This window comes from Dipodomys ordii, unplaced genomic scaffold (assembly GCF_000151885.1).
Source record: "Dipodomys ordii isolate 6190 unplaced genomic scaffold, Dord_2.0 Scaffold65, whole genome shotgun sequence".
NCBI lineage: Eukaryota > Metazoa > Chordata > Mammalia > Rodentia > Heteromyidae > Dipodomys > Dipodomys ordii.
Genome location: NW_012267281.1, coordinates 15290968 through 15300935, shown reverse-complemented (window position 1 = coordinate 15300935; position 9968 = coordinate 15290968). Strand labels below are relative to the sequence as shown.

The 9968-nt window shown below is 32.2% G+C and overlaps 1 pseudogene; it reads left to right on the top strand.

Moving 5' to 3' along the window:
• Positions 1-227: 227 nt before the first annotated feature.
• LOC105990533 lies at positions 228-1068 on the top strand (annotated as a pseudogene).
• Positions 1069-9968: the final 8900 nt, after the last annotated feature.

Below are 9968 nucleotides of genomic sequence, written 5' to 3'. Positions count from 1 at the left end.
GAGAAGGGACAACCTCACCTTCTTCCTGATTTTAGGACAAATGTTTTAGAAGATTGTGATATGAGCCATTCAGAGGAGGGCACACAGAGGAAGGCAACTTCCAACTTGGATAATCAGGTAATTCAAATAGTGCTGGTGATCAAACTCAGGGTCTTGTGTATATCAGGCCACTGCTTTACTACTCACCTTCATTCCCAGTGTAAGGCTCATTCACTCATTAGTGAAGCATGATTGAGCAAATTAACTTGGGTCAAGAATTTGAAGATACTTTTTATATAGAGAGGGAGGAAACATTCAATTGGGGATCTCCAGTATTCCTCCAATCACAGAAATTACTAGCCTCTATTTAACTGTTGTCCTCAAATCAGAATATACTCCAACTGCTTTGGAATTCCTACCATCTCACCTACAGAGCAGCCTGGCACAACTGGAGATCGGTCATCAACGGTGGGGCTAACACATTTTGAAGGAAATACTTATCCATCGCTGCAGAATAAAACTGAAAACCAATTGACACCACCTGCTGTTTTCCAGCAAAAAGGAGGAAAAGGCAGGAAGAAACTGAGATTATTTGCAAACCTTCACAAATCCTTGTGAAATCCTAAAATGTCATCTTGTATTCAGTGTGTTGATAAAAATAAAAGGATCTTTCTGTTTACATCCAAAAACAAAGAAACACTTATGGCCTTGGGGGAAAAGGAAAGGCAACATGACCTATCAGAAAATGGCCAGAGCTTTGAGGAATTATGCATGGATCGGAGAAATTATTAAAATCCGGAGAAAACTCACATACCAGTTCAGAGATAACAGCCTCAGACACTTTCACTACCTCCTTTTTTGGGGAAAGAGATGTTCTACTCATAGGTTGTCCAACCAAGTCAAAAATATCTCAGTTTAAATAACTGGCATGTCAGTTGCAACTATGCCTCTGCCAGTTACCAGACTAAACTACCCAGTATACTAACTATACTCTGCCATTTCCCAATATCAGAAAAACTACAGACTTCAGGATTGTTTTACTTGAAACAAGCACATCTCACCTTCCATATTCGTAAGTTCCACATCTAGAATACAGGTTGACCCATTGTAGCAATGAGTGTACAAGAAACTATGAAAACAAACTTGACAACATCGGGGTGGGAGAGGGAGCAGTTAGGAGGGGGGGGAAGGAAAGGATGGTAGGGGAAAAACAAAGGAGGGGGTAACAATGCTACATAGGAAAGGTACTTCTTACCTTACTCATGTAACTGTAACCCCTCTGTACAGTATCTTTACAACACAATAAATTTAAACAAAAGAATTCAGCCAACTGTGGAACAAAATATTAAAAACTAAATTGTACCTCTTTTAAAAAATATTATATATTAAATCCTCAGAGTTATGTGGGCTCTAAGTTTGTCAAGGAATATTATTATTGGGGCTGGGAAGGTGGCTCAGTGGTAGAGCTCATGCCTTACATGCCAGAGGCCCTGGGTTCGATTCCTTAGCACCACATAAGCAAAAAGAATATTATTATTATTGATGGCTAAAGATGAAAAGATCCAAAGGAAATTATTAAATGTGAATACATGATTATATCAGAATATACTCTTTTTTTTGTCAGTGGTGAGGGGCTTGAACTCTAGGCTTGGGCACTATCCCTCAGCTCTTCAGCCCAAGGAGAGCACTCTAGCTACAGTGCCACTTCCGGTTTTCTAGTGGTTTAGAGGAGATAAGAGGCTCATGGACTTTCTTGTCCAGGTTGGATTTGAACTGTGATCCACAGATCTCTGTATACTGAGTAGCTTGGATTATAGGTGTGATCCAGGGGCGCTGGCTTGAATATAATTTTCTCATATAATCATCACCATTATTCTAGAAAAGACAAATAATTTTACTTTCTCTATTTTTATCTTATTTTGTAACTTCCCATTTGCGTTTTCTTCATTTAATTGTGATTAATTTAAACTTTCATATGTATTTCATTTACAGGTTTATTTTCCTTTCCTGCATATTTTTTAACATTTTTTTCTTTTTATTTTTTTCACTCTACTTAGGTATTTAACATTTCTCTCAACTAGAAAAACTTAGAGATGTCAATACATTGTTTAATTCATATTACTTGCAAAACCTACAACTCTGTTCCTTATTATCTCATTTTGCTTTGAGGCAATAGGCTTTCATTGTATATGTCTTATTCATATATGGGTGCTTGAAAAACACTGGACTTCTGAGTAAATTGCTAATTATCATTAAGTTAATCATACATAAATGTATTTATGTTAGCCATACTCTTATTATTAAGTGAACATGCAGTTAATGTAATAGTTCTTGATAAGTAACTAGAAGCCATTTGATCATGTTTCAAGATAAGAAAAGCCATATGAATATAGAAAGGTACTATGGGTATTCCTTTTGAAATCCAAAAGGCCTGACAACCTACAGCTGTGGATTAGGGTAATATCATGTGACTAATCAAGTCTGCCTTAGTTGAGTGATTTTCTTTCTTTCTTTCTTTTTTTTTTTTTTTTTAGTTGAGCGATTTTCAATCCTCCTCAATATATAATGGGAAAGATAACAAAACTAAATTCAAGACACAGAGAATAAAGTATATGGCTATAATAAACCTACTTCTTAAGATGTTTCTATAGAAGATAGAAATGAACTCTAAGTCAATAGAAACAATCTTAAACAAGTCTCTCGGTAGAGTGATTTTCACTTTCTCCTTTCCATATAATGGAAAGATAACAAAACCCAAGGCACACAGAGTAGAGTATATAGCTGTAATAAAACTACTTTCTATAGAAGAGAGAACTGAACTCTATGTCATTAAAAACAATCTTAAACAATTACAATATGCTAGAAAAAGGTTGAATAGAAAATCTAACCTTGGCAAATGTAAATTTCATGATCATAAATCAAGCACTAAGCTGGTTGTAAAATGTTTGGTTTTACAAATGAAGAGTTGACATCACGATTTAAAAGCTTTAGAAATTTTAAAATAGATTTACCTAAGCACAATTAAACTGATGGTATTTCTTTTTCTAATTTGTCAGTGATCAGATATATGCATGCTGGCTAAATAAATATTTCACCTCTGGAATCTTTAGAGTGCTGATATTTACTTATGTTAAGTTTTTCCTTCTTAAAGGCATAAGATTGTCTTGCTATCCACACATTTTATTCCTTGAAGCTTAATTTTGAAGAAAACTAAAAATTGTATTTTTGTAAAATAAAGTAAAATGTACTGAAACAGCAAATGAAAACCATTCCAGTACAACCCCACCCCTTAGAGAGGTGAATGAATATTATAGCTATGCAACAGTAATCACCCTGACCAAAAGCACAGATGTTATGATGCATCATTTATATTCCGAAATCATTTTTACATGTCTTTCTTCTCCCACAACAAGGTTATCACACAGACTAGGTCTCCAAACAGGACTACTTATATGTTAGCCTTTAATCAGTAATAGTGGCTAGTTTACAATGTAGTACCATGGTGACCGAGAGATGTTTGACAGATCCAAGCATGCTACAACCACCAAAATATGCCTTTGTTTACATTTAGTACTGCTCATTGGAGATTAGTTTCTACACACTGGATTTTCATTCTTGATTTTTCAACTCTATCTTTATGCTTTCAATTGGATTCATTTGTATTTTCTCTCCAATCTGGAAGATGGGAATTGAAAGAATAATGTTCTTTACAAAAATGTAAAATATAGACAGACTAAAGCTTCTGAAAGGCCTAAAGAACAGCCAATGGGTATTTGTTTTAGTAATGTTTTAGCCTGTTATAGCTAGGCTGGATTTATAAAGGAGAGTATCTGAGTCCAGGATGTCTAGGCTATAAAGATAACCACACCAGAAAGGTCTGGGGGCACAGCTAAGGGGGTGAAGTGCTTTCCTGGCCAGGACAATGCTCTGAGTTTTTCAAAACAGCAAGAAAATCTTTCAGAGCTAATTAACACAAGGGTCCGTGGAAGTACTAGGATTTGAGAAAGTTCATTTTATTTTATTTTTTCAGTTATGGCGGGGCTATCATATAACTACTTCTAAAAATAAATTAAGGTAAACTCTTGGGAAGGATAATTGGTTTTGACAACAGAAAGCTCACACAATTCTTTTCACCCTCTCAATAAAATTACTAAAGTCTTCTGATTCTCAAGGATAAATTAAGGTAAAATATTTACATGATGGGAAGTTTGAGGATGTTAAATAGTTATAGGGAAAAAAAAAAACCTTGTCTTTTTTTTGGCATAAGGAATCCTTTCTGTAAATATCTCCTTATCTTAGTCATGTTTTATTGACTATTACTGAAACTTGGATTTTTTTTCCATCTCCACTCAACACCCTGTCCAGATCACTAAACAGTTTGGAACAAATTGTTTCAGAAGCCTACTAAAATTGTTTCTGTCTTCCAAACACTGTACTTTGTAGGTAAACATTTCAAATTTTTCTTTAAAAAATTAAAATCTTATTTTCTTTAACTTGTCTGTTTAAAAACCATGTACCTTATTGCTAAAGACCCAGGTAATTCATGTCAGACACTAGGTTAACCTTATCTACCTTTGTTGTCTATTATTTGCTGTTATTAAATGCAAAGACTTTATGTCTACCTAGGTGATTTGCTTTTATTCCAATATAATTTTATTTCATTATTTCTTTTTCTAACCCTTTACACAAAATTTACAGGCTTTCCCTTATCCATGCCTGCATATCTGTTTATCCTCCACATTTGACTATCATGCAACCAACTTAATTTTTCCCAAAATCCAGTTCTTATCATCAAATAATACATTAACCTTAGTAAGAGTTCCTATAATATTCTCCATGTATCCTTTGCAATATTTATTCTCCTTGTTTTGATTTGTTTAGTTCACATACTTTTTCTTAGCCATGTAGTTTGGTTTGGCAACTGGATGATAAGGAAATGCTTATTTCTTACATGCTTAGACTTGGGCTGGGGCATATATGTCTCTTATGAAATTATGATGATCTATTAACTATACTACAAGTTTTAAGAAGTAAGTAACATGCGGAGAAGGTAGGAGAATGACCCCTGGCTTGGAGTCAGCCTCTGAAAATTTCAGGAAAATACGAACTCTGCAATCCAGCTATCTAGCAGAGATAAAGAAACACATGCTATTGAATATATTGCTATTTGTCTGTGTGTGTGTGTGTGTGTGTGTGTGTGTAAAAGAAGTCTATCTATGTATGTATCTACTGAGAAACTATCACATACATATTTTTCTATTAATGTACTTAATGCTTTTATTAAAGGCAGTCAATCATGAATATTCAACTATAGAATAATATCAGAAATGTATTTAACTCGATATTAGGAATATATTTCTATGGCATTTATATTTCTAACATATATTCAATATAATGTATATTATAAATATTAGAAATAAATATTAGAAATACATTTAACTTGATACAAAATATTTTATTTGGCAGAGAAAATACATGTCCCACCAAGACATATTTTTATAAACAAGTTTGTATGACCCTGTTTCTGTATCCCACCTTGTACCCTAGAATTAAAGTTAGAATTGAAAAGGGAAAGAATGTTGGCGGTGTACTTACTAGTCTCGACTGATTGCTGTTTGGATGACTTTAAGTGAAACTTAATACTTTGTTATTTCATCTTTAGAGATTTATATGTGAAACATTATAATGATTTGTCATTTGTTGACTTGATTTGTGTTCATTTACATCTTGTTTAGCATAAGGTAAGGGTTAATTATCTGAACCTTCATAAATATTGCATGGTGAATTCACTAAGACTTCATAGTGCACCCATTTATCAATGAACAAACAACTATTTGTGATAAACTGATCCATAACAGATACAGAAAAATAAACATATCTGATCCTTGGCCACTAATGTATTTCACAAAAGATTAAAATCCTGTCATATAAAGCAAAATCAAATTCCATTATCAAAGATCCATGTAAGTATGACTACCTGCAGATATTTTGGGAGTTTACCTTACACTCCATAAACCACTTTTTTATAAATACATTCTCCTTGTAAAATGATGAAAGGAATATTGTCTACATAGAAATTAAATATTTATATTTCAGGAAGAGATAAATATATTACAAGGCCAAAAAAGTGAAGTAAATTGCAAGTGAAAGAATATTTTCCATTCTCTAATCATAACTAGTTTCTTTTTTTGGAAGTTTCTCGTGTTATAAGTTTGTTATTGATATATTAAAGTTTTTGTTTCAAGTAAAGTTATTTTTGACATTGAGGAACAGGCTTGCATATCGGTTCTCAAAGGACTAATCTGAATTTCTTCAATATTGTTTTGTAAAAACAGAAAAATTAAATAATATTACACAACAGTGTAGTGCCTTTAGAAGGATAGAAAAATACACATGGAATTTAGATTTCTAAAAACTTGATCAGGTATTATCTAGGTCCAATTAAAATGATGCCTTTTTTTCCTCAGGTTTGGAATGAAGTCATTTACTGTTTTTAAGTCTTTTTTTTTTTTCTCTGTCAGTCGTGGGGCTTGAACTCTGGCCTGAGTACTGTCTCTGCGCTCTTCAGCTCTTCAGCTCAAGGCTCGTGCTCTACCACTTGAGCTACAGTGCCAATTCCTCATGTATTCTTTTGTTTTGATATTTCCATTGAATTTTCTGTTCAAAAAAATCTGTATTTGAAACAGATATATATATTTTAATGATCAGGTTATTATTTTTTTAGTGTGACTTGTCCAAAATGATTTTTATTGTGATTTGAGAAGATAGTATAACAATTTCCTTAATGTCTTTAGCCTCATTCTTCAAAAATTTTTTTATTATAAAAATGGTGTACAGAGGGGTTACAGTTACATGAGTAAGGTAATGAGTTCATTTCCTATTGAGCATTATTACCTCCTCCTTTGTTTTTCTCCTACATCCCATTCCTCCCCACCTCCCCGCCTCAAGTTGTAAAGTTCATTTTCTACATAGTGTCTTGTACAAAATCTTATTGTTACCATGGGTCAACCTGAATCCTTGTTTCAGCATTTTGTTTTTTCCCTTGTCCTCTCCAAATTAGAAAAATGTATATACAAGATGCATGGTACTGAAGTCAAATACAGTGAAAACAGGGGTTATATCATGGGGAAAGAACTTACAAGAGGAACAAAAAAAATTGCATAGTACATTTTAGATACATTAAATATAATAGTAAGAAAGAGAAAACAAGTTGTGTCCCTATCTTGGGGTTCATTTCACTTAACATCATGTTATATGGTTATATGCACATAGATTTTTGAGCTTTTCTGCTTGAAGCCTTTAAGTACAAGTTAACCTAAACTCAATAGCCTGCTCTACATAGAAAATAATTTTATAATTCTGCTTGAGGAAAAACTGTATATATAGTTTGCAGAAAATCAAGGCATATGTGAACATAGTTATTTTAGTATTTTAATATATATATATATATTTAGTATATATTCAAATTACTGCATCATGTTTTTTTTGTTTGCTTGTTTGTTTTTTTGAGTCCGGATATGGGGCCTGAGCTCTGGGCCTGGGTGCTGTCCCTCAGCTCTTCAGCTCAAAGCTAGCACTCTACCACTTGAGCCACAGTGCCACTTCCGGCTTTTTTTTTCTGCTTATGTGGTGCTGAGGAATAAAACCCAGGGCCTCAGGCATGCAAGGCAAGCTCACTACCACTGAGCCACCTTCCCAGCCCCCATGTTTTCTATTAGAGTTCCTAATTGTAATTGTAATTGGGGTTAGCTTAAAAATACAAAATATTTAGAAAGTGTTGGACAATATCATCTGATCAGAGTTTCATAGGCTTGTGGAAAACCCCATGTGATCACTGTTCTAAGTAAATGTTTCTTTTGCATTAGAAAGCCTCCACTCCTCTCTGGGTCTTAATAGGAAGAAAAATGACTTTCAATGGAAAACTGTATCCAAAAAGGGGAAGCAGAGTGTCATAATATACATGAGTAGAAGTAGAATTACTATCAATTCTTCCATCACTCATAACAACTGGAATCCACCAGTTGTTGATATCTATCACTTATAGATATCCCTACATCATTGCATCAAAAAGGGCATACATCTCTTATAAATCATCACTAAAGTGACAACTCATGAAAAAATATGCTGTTATAATTGTGTAGAAAAAAATTTATTCATGCAATGGTCAACAACAAAGGAAATGACACACTAATGTTATTCATACAATATTTTATTCTATAAAATTCCAAAGAAGCATTTATTCTACCAAATTCTTGACAAAGAAATTTAGAGATTTAAATCCAGACTCTAATGTTTATTTTTTTCCCCAGTAAATTTGAGTTAATAAAACTGTAGTTTTAAACATTGCTCATATATTCTAATTTATCATTTTTATCACAAGATTTTACTTTTCTTACAATTAAATGTATAGAGGAAGAAATATAGTTTCTGTTAAAAGTGTTCATGTACTTTAGGGTTATGACTCAAAAATTATGTTTTAAAAATGTTTATATATTATAAAAATAAAAATCAAATCAAATATAAATATATATTGATGTATATAAATACATGTTTTCTTATATTGTATATATTTTCTCATAAAAATCCTAATTTTTCATACAGAAATGCAGCATCTCAAGTAAAATATGTTTAATTTTTTTAAAGGTACACATATATTATATTGAAAGAAAATTTTATTCAACCTAAGAACTAGAGAATTATTTCTTAAGATTCTATAATATGAAGCTAATTATATTTTAATCCAAAACTCATCTAAAGCTTCTAAGTGAAATGCCTTGCAGCATTGAACATTAATGGTTCAGGTTGAAAAATTACTATGCATTTTATTCCTGTTGTAATAGTACAGTGCAAAATATTTTTAAAAAACTAACATTTAATTCAAACACATATTTCCTTTTATTGCAAATGGTAAAATCCAATAAGCTATCAAAAACCAAATGATCAAATTGTAAGCCAAGTTTTTGTGATGCAAACTAAATGGTAATCAAATCTAAATTTAAATGTGTTTTCTATAACTAGTTCCATAAATATGAAATGAAACAGTTTTTATTAGTTGAGATAAAGAGCTTTGAATACAAAAAAATGTAATTTTGTTTTTAATTCACTGTAGAATAAAGGTAACACCATTAATATGTAATAATATATCATATGCTTCTAAATAGTTTACTGTATAATGATGAATAGATTAAAGTTTAGATTATTATTTAGAAGGAAAATTACATTAATGTGAAAACTAAATCCTAAATTTAAAAAGTCCCACTTTCCTACATAATCTAGAATAGATAAACGTTAAAATAAAATACAATTAAAGCAAACATTATTTTCATCCATATATGTAACATAATTTTTTAAAACCAGTATATCTAACTTTGTCAGGTAAAAATTTCAGCAAAAATATCTATCAAGTGAAAGATAATTTACATACAAATAGATGTTTGAATCCCTGAATGAAACAGAGCTAAATTAACATTACAAAATATGCTTACAAGCTTATTTCTTATAGGATTTAAAGTGTAAAAGTTCATCCTGTTAGATTCTTTCAAAATGGGCACAAAGAAACAACTGGTAGAATGGATTTCCCTTGATATTTATATTACAAGTGATGAAATATTCTCCTCAAATACCCAGATACCGAATAAGAACTCTTTCATCATTGGACCATTCCTTTGATCCAGAAGGATTGCTTACACCAGACAGTTAAAGGATATTCTCAGTCTGTAGCTAATAGAATGTAACAGGAGCTTAATGACTCCCTTCCAAGTATCTCTGTGAGTTGTATTGGTGAATAATTCCAAAAGAAAAGAAATTAACTCACTGTTGGGTTGTCCTTGTTTGGGGATTCAGGAAACAGACTGTCACTGTAGTAAATATGATCATATTATATCCTGAACCTAACTCAGAAATATGAACTAATGTGCTCATACGTATGAGGCCATTGCTTTACTAGTGTTGTTTTGTTTGTATTATTTTGTCAGTCTGTAGTAAGAACC